The sequence below is a fragment of the Pleurodeles waltl genome, unplaced genomic scaffold, assembly GCF_031143425.1.
Source record: "Pleurodeles waltl isolate 20211129_DDA unplaced genomic scaffold, aPleWal1.hap1.20221129 scaffold_67, whole genome shotgun sequence".
In the NCBI taxonomy this organism is placed as follows: Eukaryota; Metazoa; Chordata; class Amphibia; order Caudata; family Salamandridae; genus Pleurodeles; species Pleurodeles waltl.
In genome coordinates, this window is record NW_027150384.1 from 120,672 (window position 1) to 139,414 (window position 18,743).

The window sequence follows — 18,743 nt, forward strand, 5'->3', positions numbered from 1 at the left end:
TACATATTTCTTTTCACATTCTGAAATTAAAATACGCCATGTTTTGAAGCAACGACGCTAGAGCTTGACAATTGTTTTTGTCTCCCCCATTTTTCTCAGATGGCACCAAGAAGTGAATTTAGCCAGAGCAGAAATGGACGGAGGTGCAGCCGCTGATCCCAGTGACTGTCAGAGAGAGAAAAGGAGGAGTCTGTGCAGAGGAAGCTGTAAATCAGTGATACACAGAGACCGGCTCCTTCCTGGCACAGGCGGGGTCAACACTGACATTTATGTGGGTGCAGCGCCCCCAGCAGGGGGACAGGTAGAACAATCAGTAGGAGGTCAGGTACCAGGGAGTCATCAGTTCCTCGTTAGTATAGTGGTCAGTATCCCCGCCTGTCACGCGGGAGACCGGGGTCCCGACGGGGAGACTATGTTTATGACTTAACCATGTTTACACTTTAGAAATACATTTTGTTATTTGTTTCGTTTACAATCTCGACATTTTAGAAGTATTGCGATTTAATGTATATGAAGTGCACTGTATAATATGATCAGTGGCAGCATATAGAATTGTAATAAATACCAACACCGAGGCGCCTCTAGCAGAGCGCTGGCAGGCTTGGAAATCCAACAGAGAAAGCTTTCAACATGAAGGAATCAAGTTTTGGGAACACATTTGTACATTTTGATTTTAAGTTATGGACCACTTAGTCGACAGCGAATGTTTAATATTTACAGAAAAACAAAGTACTATGTGGTGAACAATTGGTACTGGCTGTTTTGCTTGATTATCAATTCCACGTAATCGCGTCATGGTTAATTTCAAATGTATTATAAGCTTCATCACTATTACTTTTTCTAGTTGCGCCTCTGATTTTCAACTAAAACTATATATCATCTATACAAACAATTAGAACCAAACTGTATCTTTTTTAATAACGAACGTACTTTTCTGAAATTGGAGTGAATGCAAGTTGTAGTAACGAAGAAACGTAGGCTTCCGGGTAGTGTATTGGTTATTCATGTTTTTAGGGTCGAGCCTGCGTTGCATGCGCTCGCGCATGCGTATCGCAGCGAGACGCTTTAGTGTTTAGAAAAGGGCTCGGAGCCCTGTCAACGTCACGTCAGTGTTTTTTATTGGTACGTGGGCTTGCCTAATAAAATCCGCTTGCTTTCATTAGTCGAAGGCACGCATAGGTCATGCCTTTTCCGGTGGCTCGCCCTCCTCCAGCGCAGCGACCAAGTACAGAAAACATGCGAGGCTCGCTGTTTTCCATCGGGCTCATGGACTTCTTTTTCTCTCATTCACGAGCGCGATCTCGCTTGGCAGAAGTCGAGCACTTTACATAATTAACTTCACTTTTTCGGGTTATGTACATAAATGCACTTTTGCCCGATAGGTGAAAAGTCGGGTTAGGAGTTTACAACGCGATCAGCTGTAACATGAGCAAACGCGAGACCCGTTGCATTGCAAATGCTTGTTTTAATAGTTTGTGTCTCCGTCAAGTATTCTCCATCTATTTAATGTAAATCTATTTAATGTGCAGTATCTCTTTCTTCGTGGTCTCCATGAATGCAGTGTGTCTTCCATGTCTGGTGTTTTATTCTGGCTTTTTGTATATCTTGGTCAGTCGGCGAAAGCGTAGGTTTAAGCCTGTGTGGTGATGTCTGGTCCACACTGCTGTAAAGAGAGCAGCGACCCCCGGCGAGGCTTCTTTCAGACTAAGGGGGGAGGTGATGAGAGACCTGGACACCTGTAAAGATACCTGTGAGCTCTCCAAAACAACAGAGCCCCTCCATGGGCTCTTGGCTAGGACGTTAGACTGAAGCTCTAAAGATCCCAGGTTTCCACAGTGACTTTTTGTTTGATATCCATTACCTTCAGTGCTGAGTAGTCAAACTTTAAACCCTCTCAAACTTGGTAAAATAAAACATTACTTTAACAACATCAATCTATTTCCATCCACATTCCAGCTTCTTTCTTTCTTCACCCCTCATTTCTTTCTGAGCCCCCTTCAGTCCGTCTTTATTTTCTTTATTGGAACAAGTTTCTCAAAGCCCTACTCAGTGTGAGTCTCAGAACTGAGAGAATACTATCACAGGCTGTAAGTTCACTGCTAAGAGGAAAGTTTTACTCCTTGTATGAAGGTCCGAAAGAGTGGAGTGCAACTTTCCACAAACTACTATTTAAATACAATCTCCCGGACCTTCCGTAACCTGAGTCTAGACAGAAATATTTAGAATTCTTCTCTGAAAAAGTGGCAACCCTCCTGCAGGGCTTGAAAGCAGACAATACTCATCATTAGAATCCACAGCCAGCAACACTAGAAAACTGCCACTCATGACCAAGTTAGCAGCAAGTTGGGCCACGGGGATGCTCTCTATGCTTGAAACATCAGATAACTCACTAGAAAACTACCTGGAAGTTGGCACCCAGACTCATCCTCAACCTCCCGCTCTGAATTCACATCTCACCATACCTCAGAGAGCTCCACTGTCTCCCGAAACAGAAATGAACTAATTTCAAACACCTTACATACACATTCAAGGCACAACACAACGTAGGCCCCACCTACTTGACCAGTTGCTTCTCTTTCCACAACCACCAAGAGACTTCCATCTACTCAGGGCTCCTACTCACACACATCCCATACATACAGAGAACCAGATCAGGAGGATGGGTGTTCTGTTGCATCACTCCTAAAGCATGGAATGGACTCCCATTTCACACAAGAGCATTTTATTCTCTTCTTCAATTCTGCAAGAAGTTGAAGACCTGCGTTTTTAATAAACCAACCTACCTTAGACAGGGCTACACACACACACGCCTGCTCAGCGCCAGGAAACCCTTGCAGGTGATTGCGTGCCTTACAAATACCCATTACGTTACAGATGCACCCCCAGGGCTCCACCAGATGTTTCACAGCAATGGGTGTGACAGAGCATAACATGGCTGTGCCTTTATGCTTTCTTTGGTAGAAGAGAAGGACAGCATTTACCTTCATATATTGTGTGAAAAACTATACCCATGTAAATGTGATGCATTAAAAGACCACAACATTATGGTGCCTTTGTGAGTGATATTACACTTGTTAGATATAAACTGCTTTTATGAAATGTTAACCAGATGCATTTATACCTTGGTATCTTAACAAATGATATATTTTATAGTCACTCATCATTTACTGTGTTTAAGACAATTGCATTTGTAAAAACATAACTAAAATGTGCTTCCATTCCATTGTTCAAGCTGGAGTTAAGGTCTGCCAATTCCTATGTTTAATTTCAACATGAAACTTGCTTTGTTTGTGCGCTATTTTTCTTTCGTCTGCAGGTGATAGGTAAGGAAGAGAGAGTTGGGTTGCCAAGGACGAAACTTGGTAACAAGGAGCTACAAGAACGGCTCCCTTACTATATTCCTGGGCATGGATGTAATCCAAGGTGGAGCAGATGTGTTCAGAAGAGGATAAAAGTGAATTGGACATAATTCACAATGGTGTCTTGTTAGTAATTGTTTCTTTGGGTGTGATGTCAGCTACTGGAAGGCTCTGGGGTGATTAAAGTGTTGTTCAGTTAGGCAGAGATTCAGAATCTTTTTGCCCCCTTGACTAGAGTGGACTCTAAGGGAAAGATAACTCTCCTTGACTAAGTGGCAGTCGCGACTCACAGTGGTTACCAGAGGTGGGGTGGAGAGCGGGGTGTGGGGAGGCAAGGAGAATATTAACAATATTAAAAAGTTAAAAAACTAAAAACTTACCTGCTCCGTCGCACCGCTGCTCCTCCGTCAGCAGCAGGCTCCCAGCCTGCCCTGCGGCCAATCCTGACGCTGCTCAGAGAAGCGTTAGGATTGGCTGGGAGTGCCCAGCCACGGCGCTCCCAGACAGACTGGGAGCCTGTGCCTGCTCTCTCCAGCCCGGCAGCAGTGTGCCCCAGATGGCCGGCCAAACACACATGTGCACTGAGGGGAGTGCACAGTGCACTCCCCTCACTGCTCGTCACCCCCAATGCCCCACCCCTTTATAATTCTCAGTATAATGTACAGGCGACATCAGCTCCCGCGAGTTTCTGTAGTGTAGTGGTTATCACGTTCGCTGCCCCCGTGAAAGGTCGCGGGTTTGAAACTGGGCGGAAACACTTTTAACACTTCCATCTACCTTGTTCTGCATTATTATTAATATCTATGACCACCTAACTTGTTCTGCATTATTAATATATATGACGAGCGATACTTCTGTGCTACAATTTTAATTGATATCATCCATATAGTAACATATTTCAAATAAACAAGATAAGCAACGCATAGATGATGTAAACTGTGCAAAAGATATTAGCTCGCTTGTAATTAGTACGGGACTGAAAATTTTAAAATAATACAAAACTAAAGAAATGAATGTTAAATTATTAAAACTACAGCAGGTTCTACCGAGATTCGAACTCAGATCGCTGGACTCAAAGTCCAGCGTGCTAACCATTACACCAAGGAACCTTCCATTGACAAGGGAGAGGTTAGTTAGTAGTGAAATGACAGTATCCTGTAGTGTGCCGTCTCCTTGTAAAAGTCCTGATGTTTTTCAGATGTCAGGTTATTAATGGCAAGGAACACAAGCATTGGCAAAGCCAATAGGTATCGCCTATGTGATAGCTACTGGTTTTGCCAGTGATTTAGCCATGCTGCAACATGGCTGAAAGTAAAGGAAAAAAGCTGTATATGACACAGCCAGCATTGATCACTTCATAGTGCTTTTTTTTACATTCATCCATGCTGCACTGAAGCCAGAGCTGCTGTACAATGTGGCTAAAAAAACATTCACAAAACCAATAGATCCCACATAGGCAAGATCTATTAGCTTTACCAAGGCTTGTTTGTCATCTGGAGCCATTGTGGTACTGCCATGAAAGAGCTGCCAACAATAGCCAGGCCCTGTTCATACTGCAATTCGGGTCATCATTCACACTGCTGTCAAGAAACCAGTAATGTTTTATAAAAACACAGCTGAGTGATTTGAGCTAAAAAAAAAGTGTTTGCTCCTTAAGTGCATTTTTCAGTCCGGGGGGGGGGGGGGATTACATACATTGCAGTGTTGAACCAACGCTTCTGCATTTCTGGGATGCATATGTTACACTTGTACTGATCCTGTTTTGTGATGACATTTGTGGCATATCAACGTGCTAAATAAAAAGACATTTGCGCTGACTAACCAGGGCAAATACGTTCAAATGACGATGCCCAATTGCTGTAGCATCAGTGCAGGGTATGTAATGTAGCGCCTGGGGTCTAGCTTCTATGCCCCAACCATAATCTCCCTTCTGGTGATGCGTGTCACGAGCTACACTTTATGTGGAAGCGCGAGGGATGCCTGAAGAAGTCAAAGACACGCAGGCAGCCGTGGGACTGACACTGTGCTCGAGAGCGCCTAGCAGCAGAGTTTCTAGGTGCTTCCAGGGGTGAGATGATGGCTGTCAGGCCTTTGCTGGGAGCCAGGGGGGGACGAGGAGTTTTCACAACAGATGCTTGTCTCAAAAAGGTGGGGTGGGCTAGGGCAGAGTCAGTCATGGGCAGCCTCCAAGATGGCTCACTAGTAAAGTGCCCCCTGCTGGTACCTGAGCATGACTTACAGGTCACATTCTTAAATCCGAGCCGAGTGGGCTCAACGCTTTTCCCTCACAAGGTATATAAAGTGGCTGCTATGAATACTGGTTATTTACGGTGCTATGAAGGTGACATATGGAAATAGCAAACACTTTAGAAATCAGGTCACTTTACTTTCCTTTTGTTGCACAAGAGCACAGAACCGGATGAGCAGCTCCTCACGTGCACTGTGGCTGGCCAGGGATGGACACTTTACAGAACCAGTGCTGAGCCTCTTAAGCAGAGCTGGATCTGTTCAAGTCTGTGCAAACCCTGGGCCTGCTCACAGCCTGGCAAGCTGCAGACAATGTTGGGTGCAGCCTTAAATGTGAAATCGTTCCAAGTTGCCACTGTTTGTAGTGAGTTTAACAGACACTGTCTCTGGCTTCCTTCCTGCACGAGGCCAGGTAGGAAGCAGTATCACTCCCCCCATCCTGTGTGTTAGAGAATGATTTCCATTGCAGTGGGAGGCGGGGCCGTCCATGCCAGGTTTTCAAGGTGACCTCGGACGAGCTTAATATGTAACTGTTGTTCATTTCTGGCAATCATATATATATCTTGTGGATATCCTGCAAATCCGGCATGGATCCGACTCTACTGGACTTATGTTGGGCACCCTTGCACTAGAGCAAGGTTTTTTATGTAAAACTGGTAAGTGTTAATATTGTCATTGTTCACGCCTTCACCAATCACAGGGGGGGCAACATGCCTGCATCCTCACCGCACACTCCCTATCATTCTTACACTGAGCGCCAAGCTTTCCAAAGTTTAAGAATCTACACAACTTTCAGCATTCCTGCTGAGTTCATTGGCCGACATACTTGTTGTGATGGTTTTGCCATTTTATTTCCTGAGCTGTACTTTTCTCAAGAAAGTTAGTTCCCATTATTTTTAATAAACCATTGAGAATGCTGAGAAATCACTTTGTGCGTCTGCGACAAGACACATTTATTTTTTTGAATTCTAAGTAAAGGTAATCAAGATGGAAAGACAATGGCTGTATGACTGACTTCAACAGAAAGCCCTCCCCCATGCTTGCTGCTGAAATATTCAGATATTAGAAAAGCACTGAAAATGTGCATTGCTAAAGCGGCATGTGTTTTCCAGAGTACGCAAATGAAGAGGAAAAGCACGCCTTGCCAATTAAAATGGCGAGTCACCCTTTGTAGTTATTGTGCGATGAGTTTCCAAAAAGTACTCAGGTGGTAGATGAAATGATGCTGATTGTAGGTTTGTGCTGTTGGAGAATGAGATAGGCATCTGAAAATAAACAGCATGCATCCTGAAGACACAGCTTGATATGTGACCTCGGTCTTTAAATGCCCAGCAAACATACACATGATCACCATGGGCCCCACTGCTGGCAGGTACATAACCTGAAGGCTGCAGTCACATGATGCTTCCGTCCCTTCGATAGCTCAGTTGGTAGAGCGGAGGACTGTAGTGGTGAAGCTGATATCCTTAGGTCGCTGGTTCAAATCCGGCTCGAAGGATTTTTTTTCGTATTTGCTCTTCATATTTCTTTTCACATTCTGAAATTAAAATACGCCATGTTTTGAAGCAACGACGCTAGAGCTTGACAATTGTTTTTGTCTCCCCCATTTTTCTCAGATGGCACCAAGAAGTGAATTTAGCCAGAGCAGAAATGGACGGAGGTGCAGCCGCTGATCCCAGTGACTGTCAGAGAGAGAAAAGGAGGAGTCTGTGCAGAGGAAGCTGTAAATCAGTGATACACAGAGACCGGCTCCTTCCTGGCACAGGCGGGGTCAACACTGACATTTATGTGGGTGCAGCGCCCCCAGCAGGGGGACAGGTAGAACAATCAGTAGGAGGTCAGGTACCAGGGAGTCATCAGTTCCTCGTTAGTATAGTGGTCAGTATCCCCGCCTGTCACGCGGGAGACCGGGGTCCCGACGGGGAGACTATGTTTATGACTTAACCATGTTTACACTTTAGAAATACATTTTGTTATTTGTTTCGTTTACAATCTCGACATTTTAGAAGTATTGCGATTTAATGTATATGAAGTGCACTGTATAATATGATCAGTGGCAGCATATAGAATTGTAATAAATACCAACACCGAGGCGCCTCTAGCAGAGCGCTGGAAGGCTTGGAAATCCAACAGAGAAAGCTTTCAACATGAAGGAATCAAGTTTTGGGAACACATTTGTACATTTTGATTTTAAGTTATGGACCACTTAGTCGACAGCGAATGTTTAATATTTACAGAAAAACAAAGTACTATGTGGTGAACAATTGGTACTGGCTGTTTTGCTTGATTATCAATTCCACGTAATCGCGTCATGGTTAATTTCAAATGTATTATAAGCTTCATCACTATTACTTTTTCTAGTTGCGCCTCTGATTTTCAACTAAAACTATATATCATCTATACAAACAATTAGAACCAAACTGTATCTTTTTTAATAACGAACGTACTTTTCTGAAATTGGAGTGAATGCAAGTTGTAGTAACGAAGAAACGTAGGCTTCCGGGTAGTGTATTGGTTATTCATGTTTTTAGGGTCGAGCCTGCGTTGCATGCGCTCGCGCATGCGTATCGCAGCGAGACGCTTTAGTGTTTAGAAAAGGGCTCGGAGCCCTGTCAACGTCACGTCAGTGTTTTTTATTGGTACGTGGGCTTGCCTAATAAAATCCGCTTGCTTTCATTAGTCGAAGGCACGCATAGGTCATGCCTTTTCCGGTGGCTCGCCCTCCTCCAGCGCAGCGACCAAGTACAGAAAACATGCGAGGCTCGCTGTTTTCCATCGGGCTCATGGACTTCTTTTTCTCTCATTCACGAGCGCGATCTCGCTTGGCAGAAGTCGAGCACTTTACATAATTAACTTCACTTTTTCGGGTTATGTACATAAATGCACTTTTGCCCGATAGGTGAAAAGTCGGGTTAGGAGTTTACAACGCGATCAGCTGTAACATGAGCAAACGCGAGACCCGTTGCATTGCAAATGCTTGTTTTAATAGTTTGTGTCTCCGTCAAGTATTCTCCATCTATTTAATGTAAATCTATTTAATGTGCAGTATCTCTTTCTTCGTGGTCTCCATGAATGCAGTGTGTCTTCCATGTCTGGTGTTTTATTCTGGCTTTTTGTATATCTTGGTCAGTCGGCGAAAGCGTAGGTTTAAGCCTGTGTGGTGATGTCTGGTCCACACTGCTGTAAAGAGAGCAGCGACCCCCGGCGAGGCTTCTTTCAGACTAAGGGGGGAGGTGATGAGAGACCTGGACACCTGTAAAGATACCTGTGAGCTCTCCAAAACAACAGAGCCCCTCCATGGGCTCTTGGCTAGGACGTTAGACTGAAGCTCTAAAGATCCCAGGTTTCCACAGTGACTTTTTGTTTGATATCCATTACCTTCAGTGCTGAGTAGTCAAACTTTAAACCCTCTCAAACTTGGTAAAATAAAACATTACTTTAACAACATCAATCTATTTCCATCCACATTCCAGCTTCTTTCTTTCTTCACCCCTCATTTCTTTCTGAGCCCTCTTCAGTCCGTCTTTATTTTCTTTATTGGAACAAGTTTCTCAAAGCCCTACTCAGTGTGAGTCTCAGAACTGAGAGAATACTATCACAGGCTGTAAGTTCACTGCTAAGAGGAAAGTTTTACTCCTTGTATGAAGGTCCGAAAGAGTGGAGTGCAACTTTCCACAAACTACTATTTAAATACAATCTCCCGGACCTTCCGTAACCTGAGTCTAGACAGAAATATTTAGAATTCTTCTCTGAAAAAGTGGCAACCCTCCTGCAGGGCTTGAAAGCAGACAATACTCATCATTAGAATCCACAGCCAGCAACACTAGAAAACTGCCACTCATGACCAAGTTAGCATCAAGTTGGGCCACGGGGATGCTCTCTATGCTTGAAACATCAGATAACTCACTAGAAAACTACCTGGAAGTTGGCACCCAGACTCATCCTCAACCTCCCGCTCTGAATTCACATCTCACCATACCTCAGAGAGCTCCACTGTCTCCCGAAACAGAAATGAACTAATTTCAAACACCTTACATACACATTCAAGGCACAACACAACGTAGGCCCCACCTACTTGACCAGTTGCTTCTCTTTCCACAACCACCAAGAGACTTCCATCTACTCAGGGCTCCTACTCACACACATCCCATACATACAGAGAACCAGATCAGGAGGATGGGTGTTCTGTTGCATCACTCCTAAAGCATGGAATGGACTCCCATTTCACACAAGAGCATTTTATTCTCTTCTTCAATTCTGCAAGAAGTTGAAGACCTGCGTTTTTAATAAACCAACCTACCTTAGACAGGGCTACACACACACACGCCTGCTCAGCGCCAGGAAACCCTTGCAGGTGATTGCGTGCCTTACAAATACCCATTACGTTACAGATGCACCCCCAGGGCTCCACCAGATGTTTCACAGCAATGGGTGTGACAGAGCATAACATGGCTGTGCCTTTATGCTTTCTTTGGTAGAAGAGAAGGACAGCATTTACCTTCATATATTGTGTGAAAAACTATACCCATGTAAATGTGATGCATTAAAAGACCACAACATTATGGTGCCTTTGTGAGTGATATTACACTTGTTAGATATAAACTGCTTTTATGAAATGTTAACCAGATGCATTTATACCTTGGTATCTTAACAAATGATATATTTTATAGTCACTCATCATTTACTGTGTTTAAGACAATTGCATTTGTAAAAACATAACTAAAATGTGCTTCCATTCCATTGTTCAAGCTGGAGTTAAGGTCTGCCAATTCCTATGTTTAATTTCAACATGAAACTTGCTTTGTTTGTGCGCTATTTTTCTTTCGTCTGCAGGTGATAGGTAAGGAAGAGAGAGTTGGGTTGCCAAGGACGAAACTTGGTAACAAGGAGCTACAAGAACGGCTCCCTTACTATATTCCTGGGCATGGATGTAATCCAAGGTGGAGCAGATGTGTTCAGAAGAGGATAAAAGTGAATTGGACATAATTCACAATGGTGTCTTGTTAGTAATTGTTTCTTTGGGTGTGATGTCAGCTACTGGAAGGCTCTGGGGTGATTAAAGTGTTGTTCAGTTAGGCAGAGATTCAGAATCTTTTTGCCCCCTTGACTAGAGTGGACTCTAAGGGAAAGATAACTCTCCTTGACTAAGTGGCAGTCGCGACTCACAGGGGTTACCAGAGGTGGGGTGGAGAGCGGGGTGTGGGGAGGCAAGGAGAATATTAACAATATTAAAAAGTTAAAAAACTAAAAACTTACCTGCTCCGTCGCACCGCTGCTCCTCCGTCAGCAGCAGGCTCCCAGCCTGCCCTGCGGCCAATCCTGACGCTGCTCAGAGAAGCGTTAGGATTGGCTGGGAGTGCCCAGCCACGGTGCTCCCAGACAGACTGGGAGCCTGTGCCTGCTCTCTCCAGCCCGGCAGCAGTGTGCCCCAGATGGCCGGCCAAACACACATGTGCACTGAGGGGAGTGCACAGTGCACTCCCCTCACTGCTCGTCACCCCCAATGCCCCACCCCTTTATAATTCTCAGTATAATGTACATGCGACATCAGCTCCCGCGAGTTTCTGTAGTGTAGTGGTTATCACGTTCGCTGCCCCCATGAAAGGTCGCGGGTTTGAAACTGGGCGGAAACACTTTTAACACTTCCATCTACCTTGTTCTGCATTATTATTAATATCTATGACCACCTAACTTGTTCTGCATTATTAATATATATGACGAGCGATACTTCTGTGCTACAATTTTAATTGATATCATCCATATAGTAACATATTTCAAATAAACAAGATAAGCAACGCATAGATGATGTAAACTGTGCAAAAGATATTAGCTCGCTTGTAATTAGTACGGGACTGAAAATTTTAAAATAATACAAAACTAAAGAAATGAATGTTAAATTATTAAAACTACAGCAGGTTCTACCGAGATTCAAACTCAGATCGCTGGACTCAAAGTCCAGCGTGCTAACCATTACACCATGGAACCTTCCATTGACAAGCATGAGGTGCGTTAGTAGTGAAATGACAGTATCCTGTAGTGTGCACGTCTCCTTGTAAAAGTCCTGATGTTTTTCAGATGTCAGGTTATTAATGGCAAGGAACACAAGCATTGGCAAAGCCAATAGGTATCGCCTATGTGATAGCTACTGGTTTTGCCAGTGATTTAGCCATGCTGCAACATGGCTGAAAGTAAAGGAAAAAAGCTGTATATGACACAGCCAGCATTGATCACTTCATAGTTCTTTTTTTAACATTCATCCATGCTGCACTGAAGCCAGAGCTGCTGTACAATGTGGCTAAAAAAACATTCACAAAACCAATAGATCCCACATAGGCAAGATCTATTAGCTTTACCAAGGCTTGTTTGTCATCTGGAGCCATTGTGGTACTGCCATGAAAGAGCTGCCAACAATAGCCAGGCCCTGTTCATACTGCAATTCGGGTCATCATTCACACTGCTGTCAAGAAACCAGTAATGTTTTATAAAAACACAGCTGAGTGATTTGAGCTAAAAAAAAAGTGTTTGCTCCTTAAGTGCATTTTTCAGTCCGGGGGGGGGGGGGGGGGGGATTACATACATTGCAGTGTTGAACCAACGCTTCTGCATTTCTGGGATGCATATGTTACACTTGTACTGATCCTGTTTTGTGATGACATTTGTGGCATATCAACGTGCTAAATAAAAAGACATTTGCGCTGACTAACCAGGGCAAATACGTTCAAATGACGATGCCCAATTGCTGTAGCATCAGTGCAGGGTATGTAATGTAGCGCCTGGGGTCTAGCTTCTATGCCCCAACCATAATCTCCCTTCTGGTGATGCGTGTCACGAGCTACACTTTATGTGGAAGCGCGAGGGATGCCTGAAGAAGTCAAAGACACGCAGGCAGCCGTGGGACTGACACTGTGCTCGAGAGCGCCTAGCAGCAGAGTTTCTAGGTGCTTCCAGGGGTGAGATGATGGCTGTCAGGCCTTTGCTGGGAGCCAGGGGGGGACGAGGAGTTTTCACAACAGATGCTTGTCTCAAAAAGGTGGGGTGGGCTAGGGCAGAGTCAGTCATGGGCAGCCTCCAAGATGGCTCACTAGTAAAGTGCCCCCTGCTGGTACCTGAGCATGACTTACAGGTCACATTCTTAAATCCGAGCCGAGTGGGCTCAACGCTTTTCCCTCACAAGGTATATAAAGTGGCTGCTATGAATACTGGTTATTTACGGTGCTATGAAGGTGACATATGGAAATAGCAAACACTTTAGAAATCAGGTCACTTTACTTTCCTTTTGTTGCACAAGAGCACAGAACCGGATGAGCAGCTCCTCACGTGCACTGTGGCTGGCCAGGGATGGACACTTTACAGAACCAGTGCTGAGCCTCTTAAGCAGAGCTGGATCTGTTCAAGTCTGTGCAAACCCTGGGCCTGCTCACAGCCTGGCAAGCTGCAGACAATGTTGGGTGCAGCCTTAAATGTGAAATCGTTCCAAGTTGCCACTGTTTGTAGTGAGTTTAACAGACACTGTCTCTGGCTTCCTTCCTGCACGAGGCCAGGTAGGAAGCAGTATCACTCCCCCCATCCTGTGTGTTAGAGAATGATTTCCATTGCAGTGGGAGGCGGGGCCGTCCATGCCAGGTTTTCAAGGTGACCTCGGACGAGCTTAATATGTAACTGTTGTTCATTTCTGGCAATCATATATATATCTTGTGGATATCCTGCAAATCCGGCATGGATCCGACTCTACTGGACTTATGTTGGGCACCCTTGCACTAGAGCAAGGTTTTTTATGTAAAACTGGTAAGTGTTAATATTGTCATTGTTCACGCCTTCACCAATCACAGGGGGGGCAACATGCCTGCATCCTCACCGCACACTCCCTATCATTCTTACACTGAGCGCCAAGCTTTCCAAAGTTTAAGAATCTACACAACTTTCAGCATTCCAGCTGAGTTCATTGGCCGACATACTTGTTGTGATGGTTTTGCCATTTTATTTCCTGAGCTGTACTTTTCTCAAGAAAGTTAGTTCCCATTATTTTTAATAAACCATTGAGAATGCTGAGAAATCACTTTGTGCGTCTGCGACAAGACACATTTATTTTTTTGAATTCTAAGTAAAGGTAATCAAGATGGAAAGACAATGGCTGTATGACTGACTTCAACAGAAAGCCCTCCCCCATGCTTGCTGCTGAAATATTCAGATATTAGAAAAGCACTGAAAATGTGCATTGCTAAAGCGGCATGTGTTTTCCAGAGTACGCAAATGAAGAGGAAAAGCACGCCTTGCCAATTAAAATGGCGAGTCACCCTTTGTAGTTATTGTGCGATGAGTTTCCAAAAAGTACTCAGGTGGTAGATGAAATGATGCTGATTGTAGGTTTGTGCTGTTGGAGAATGAGATAGGCATCTGAAAATAAACAGCATGCATCCTGAAGACACGGCTTGATATGTGACCTCGGTCTTTAAATGCCCAGCACACATACACATGATCACCATGGGCCCCACTGCTGGCAGGTACATAACCTGAAGGCTGCAGTCACATGATGCTTCCGTCCCTTCGATAGCTCAGTTGGTAGAGCGGAGGACTGTAGTGGTGAAGCTGATATCCTTAGGTCGCTGGTTCAAATCCGGCTCGAAGGATTTTTTTTCGTATTTGCTCTTCATATTTCTTTTCACATTCTGAAATTAAAATACGCCATGTTTTGAAGCAACGACGCTAGAGCTTGACAATTGTTTTTGTCTCCCCCATTTTTCTCAGATGGCACCAAGAAGTGAATTTAGCCAGAGCAGAAATGGACGGAGGTGCAGCCGCTGATCCCAGTGACTGTCAGAGAGAGAAAAGGAGGAGTCTGTGCAGAGGAAGCTGTAAATCAGTGATACACAGAGACCGGCTCCTTCCTGGCACAGGCGGGGTCAACACTGACATTTATGTGGGTGCAGCGCCCCCAGCAGGGGGACAGGTAGAACAATCAGTAGGAGGTCAGGTACCAGGGAGTCATCAGTTCCTCGTTAGTATAGTGGTCAGTATCCCCGCCTGTCACGCGGGAGACCGGGGTCCCAACGGGGAGACTATGTTTATGACTTAACCATGTTTACACTTTAGAAATACATTTTGTTATTTGTTTCGTTTACAATCTCGACATTTTAGAAGTATTGCGATTTAATGTATATGAAGTGCACTGTATAATATGATCAGTGGCAGCATATAGAATTGTAATAAATACCAACACCGAGGCGCCTCTAGCAGAGCGCTGGAAGGCTTGGAAATCCAACAGAGAAAGCTTTCAACATGAAGGAATCAAGTTTTGGGAACACATTTGTACATTTTGATTTTAAGTTATGGACCACTTAGTCGACAGCGAATGTTTAATATTTACAGAAAAACAAAGTACTATGTGGTGAACAATTGGTACTGGCTGTTTTGCTTGATTATCAATTCCACGTAATCGCGTCATGGTTAATTTCAAATGTATTATAAGCTTCATCACTATTACTTTTTCTAGTTGCGCCTCTGATTTTCAACTAAAACTATATATCATCTATACAAACAATTAGAACCAAACTGTATCTTTTTTAATAACGAACGTACTTTTCTGAAATTGGAGTGAATGCAAGTTGTAGTAACGAAGAAACGTAGGCTTCCGGGTAGTGTATTGGTTATTCATGTTTTTAGGGTCGAGCCTGCGTTGCATGCGCTCGCGCATGCGTATCGCAGCGAGACGCTTTAGTGTTTAGAAAAGGGCTCGGAGCCCTGTCAACGTCACGTCAGTGTTTTTTATTGGTACGTGGGCTTGCCTAATAAAATCCGCTTGCTTTCATTAGTCGAAGGCACGCATAGGTCATGCCTTTTCCGGTGGCTCGCCCTCCTCCAGCGCAGCGACCAAGTACAGAAAACATGCGAGGCTCGCTGTTTTCCATCGGGCTCATGGACTTCTTTTTCTCTCATTCACGAGCGCGATCTCGCTTGGCAGAAGTCGAGCACTTTACATAATTAACTTCACTTTTTCGGGTTATGTACATAAATGCACTTTTGCCCGATAGGTGAAAAGTCGGGTTAGGAGTTTACAACGCGATCAGCTGTAACATGAGCAAACGCGAGACCCGTTGCATTGCAAATGCTTGTTTTAATAGTTTGTGTCTCCGTCAAGTATTCTCCATCTATTTAATGTAAATCTATTTAATGTGCAGTATCTCTTTCTTCGTGGTCTCCATGAATGCAGTGTGTCTTCCATGTCTGGTGTTTTATTCTGGCTTTTTGTATATCTTGGTCAGTCGGCGAAAGCGTAGGTTTAAGCCTGTGTGGTGATGTCTGGTCCACACTGCTGTAAAGAGAGCAGCGACCCCCGGCGAGGCTTCTTTCAGACTAAGGGGGGAGGTGATGAGAGACCTGGACACCTGTAAAGATACCTGTGAGCTCTCCAAAACAACAGAGCCCCTCCATGGGCTCTTGGCTAGGACGTTAGACTGAAGCTCTAAAGATCCCAGGTTTCCACAGTGACTTTTTGTTTGATATCCATTACCTTCAGTGCTGAGTAGTCAAACTTTAAACCCTCTCAAACTTGGTAAAATAAAACATTACTTTAACAACATCAATCTATTTCCATCCACATTCCAGCTTCTTTCTTTCTTCACCCCTCATTTCTTTCTGAGCCCCCTTCAGTCCGTCTTTATTTTCTTTATTGGAACAAGTTTCTCAAAGCCCTACTCAGTGTGAGTCTCAGAACTGAGAGAATACTATCACAGGCTGTAAGTTCACTGCTAAGAGGAAAGTTTTACTCCTTGTATGAAGGTCCGAAAGAGTGGAGTGCAACTTTCCACAAACTACTATTTAAATACAATCTCCCGGACCTTCCGTAACCTGAGTCTAGACAGAAATATTTAGAATTCTTCTCTGAAAAAGTGGCAACCCTCCTGCAGGGCTTGAAAGCAGACAATACTCATCATTAGAATCCACAGCCAGCAACACTAGAAAACTGCCACTCATGACCAAGTTAGCAGCAAGTTGGGCCACGGGGATGCTCTCTATGCTTGAAACATCAGATAACTCACTAGAAAACTACCTGGAAGTTGGCACCCAGACTCATCCTCAACCTCCCGCTCTGAATTCACATCTCACCATACCTCAGAGAGCTCCACTGTCTCCCGAAACAGAAATGAACTAATTTCAAACACCTTACATACACATTCAAGGCACAACACAACGTAGGCCCCACCTACTTGACCAGTTGCTTCTCTTTCCACAACCACCAAGAGACTTCCATCTACTCAGGGCTCCTACTCACACACATCCCATACATACAGAGAACCAGATCAGGAGGATGGGTGTTCTGTTGCATCACTCCTAAAGCATGGAATGGACTCCCATTTCACACAAGAGCATTTTATTCTCTTCTTCAATTCTGCAAGAAGTTGAAGACCTGCGTTTTTAATAAACCAACCTACCTTAGACAGGGCTACACACACACACGCCTGCTCAGCGCCAGGAAACCCTTGCAGGTGATTGCGTGCCTTACAAATACCCATTACGTTACAGATGCACCCCCAGGGCTCCACCAGATGTTTCACAGCAATGGGTGTGACAGAGCATAACATGGCTGTGCCTTTATGCTTTCTTTGGTAGAAGAGAAGGACAGCATTTACCTTCATATATTGTGTGAAAAACTATACCCATGTAAATGTGATGCATTAAAAGACCACAACATTATGGTGCCTTTGTGAGTGATATTACACTTGTTAGATATAAACTGCTTTTATGAAATGTTAACCAGATGCATTTATACCTTGGTATCTTAACAAATGATATATTTTATAGTCACTCATCATTTACTGTGTTTAAGACAATTGCATTTGTAAAAACATAACTAAAATGTGCTTCCATTCCATTGTTCAAGCTGGAGTTAAGGTCTGCCAATTCCTATGTTTAATTTCAACATGAAACTTGCTTTGTTTGTGCGCTATTTTTCTTTCGTCTGCAGGTGATAGGTAAGGAAGAGAGAGTTGGGTTGCCAAGGACGAAACTTGGTAACAAGGAGCTACAAGAACGGCTCCCTTACTATATTCCTGGGCATGGATGTAATCCAAGGTGGAGCAGATGTGTTCAGAAGAGGATAAAAGTGAATTGGACATAATTCACAATGGTGTCTTGTTAGTAATTGTTTCTTTGGGTGTGATGTCAGCTACTGGAAGGCTCTGGGGTGATTAAAGTGTTGTTCAGTTAGGCAGAGATTCAGAATCTTTTTGCCCCCTTGACTAGAGTGGACTCTAAGGGAAAGATAACTCTCCTTGACTAAGTGGCAGTCGCGACTCACAGGGGTTACCAGAGGTGGGGTGGAGAGCGGGGTGTGGGGAGGCAAGGAGAATATTAACAATATTAAAAAGTTAAAAAACTAAAAACTTACCTGCTCCGTCGCACCGCTGCTCCTCCGTCAGCAGCAGGCTCCCAGCCTGCCCTGCGGCCAATCCTGACGCTGCTCAGAGAAGCGTTAGGATTGGCTGGGAGTGCCCAGCCACGGTGCTCCCAGACAGACTGGGAGCCTGTGCCTGCTCTCTCCAGCCCGGCAGCAGTGTGCCCCAGATGGCCGGCCAAACACACATGTGCACTGAGGGGAGTGCACAGTGCACTCCCCTCACTGCTCGTCACCCCCAATGCCCCACCCCTTTATAATTCTCAGTATAATGTACATGCGACATCAGCTCCCGCGAGTTTCTGTAGTGTAGTGGTTATCACGTTCGCTGCCCCCATGAAAGGTCGCGGGTTTGAAACTGGGCGGAAACACTTTTAACACTTCCATCTACCTTGTTCTGCATTATTATTAATATCTATGACCACCTAACTTGTTCTGCATTATTAATATATATGACGAGCGATACTTCTGTGCTACAATTTTAATTGATATCATCCATATAGTAACATATTTCAAATAAACAAGATAAGCAACGCATAGATGATGTAAACTGTGCAAAAGATATTAGCTCGCTTGTAATTAGTACGGGACTGAAAATTTTAAAATAATACAAAACTAAAGAAATGAATGTTAAATTATTAAAACTACAGCAGGTTCTACCGAGATTCAAACTCAGATCACTGGACTCAAAGTCCAGCGTGCTAACCATTACACCATGGAACCTTCCATTGACAAGCATGAGGTGC

General features: G+C 44.2%; 2 non-coding genes across 2 annotated transcripts; both read left to right on the top strand.

Moving 5' to 3' along the window:
• The first annotated feature begins 7,018 nt into the window (after positions 1-7,018).
• On the top strand, positions 7,019-7,104 carry TRNAY-GUA (transfer RNA tyrosine (anticodon GUA)). Its single transcript is given in 2 exon segments — positions 7,019-7,055; positions 7,069-7,104. It is a non-coding gene; the product is annotated as a tRNA-Tyr (tRNA).
• Positions 7,105-14,147: 7,043 nt separating this feature from the next.
• On the top strand, positions 14,148-14,233 carry TRNAY-GUA (transfer RNA tyrosine (anticodon GUA)). The gene is given in 2 exon segments: positions 14,148-14,184; positions 14,198-14,233. It is a non-coding gene; the product is annotated as a tRNA-Tyr (tRNA).
• The last annotated feature ends 4,510 nt before the right edge of the window (positions 14,234-18,743 follow it).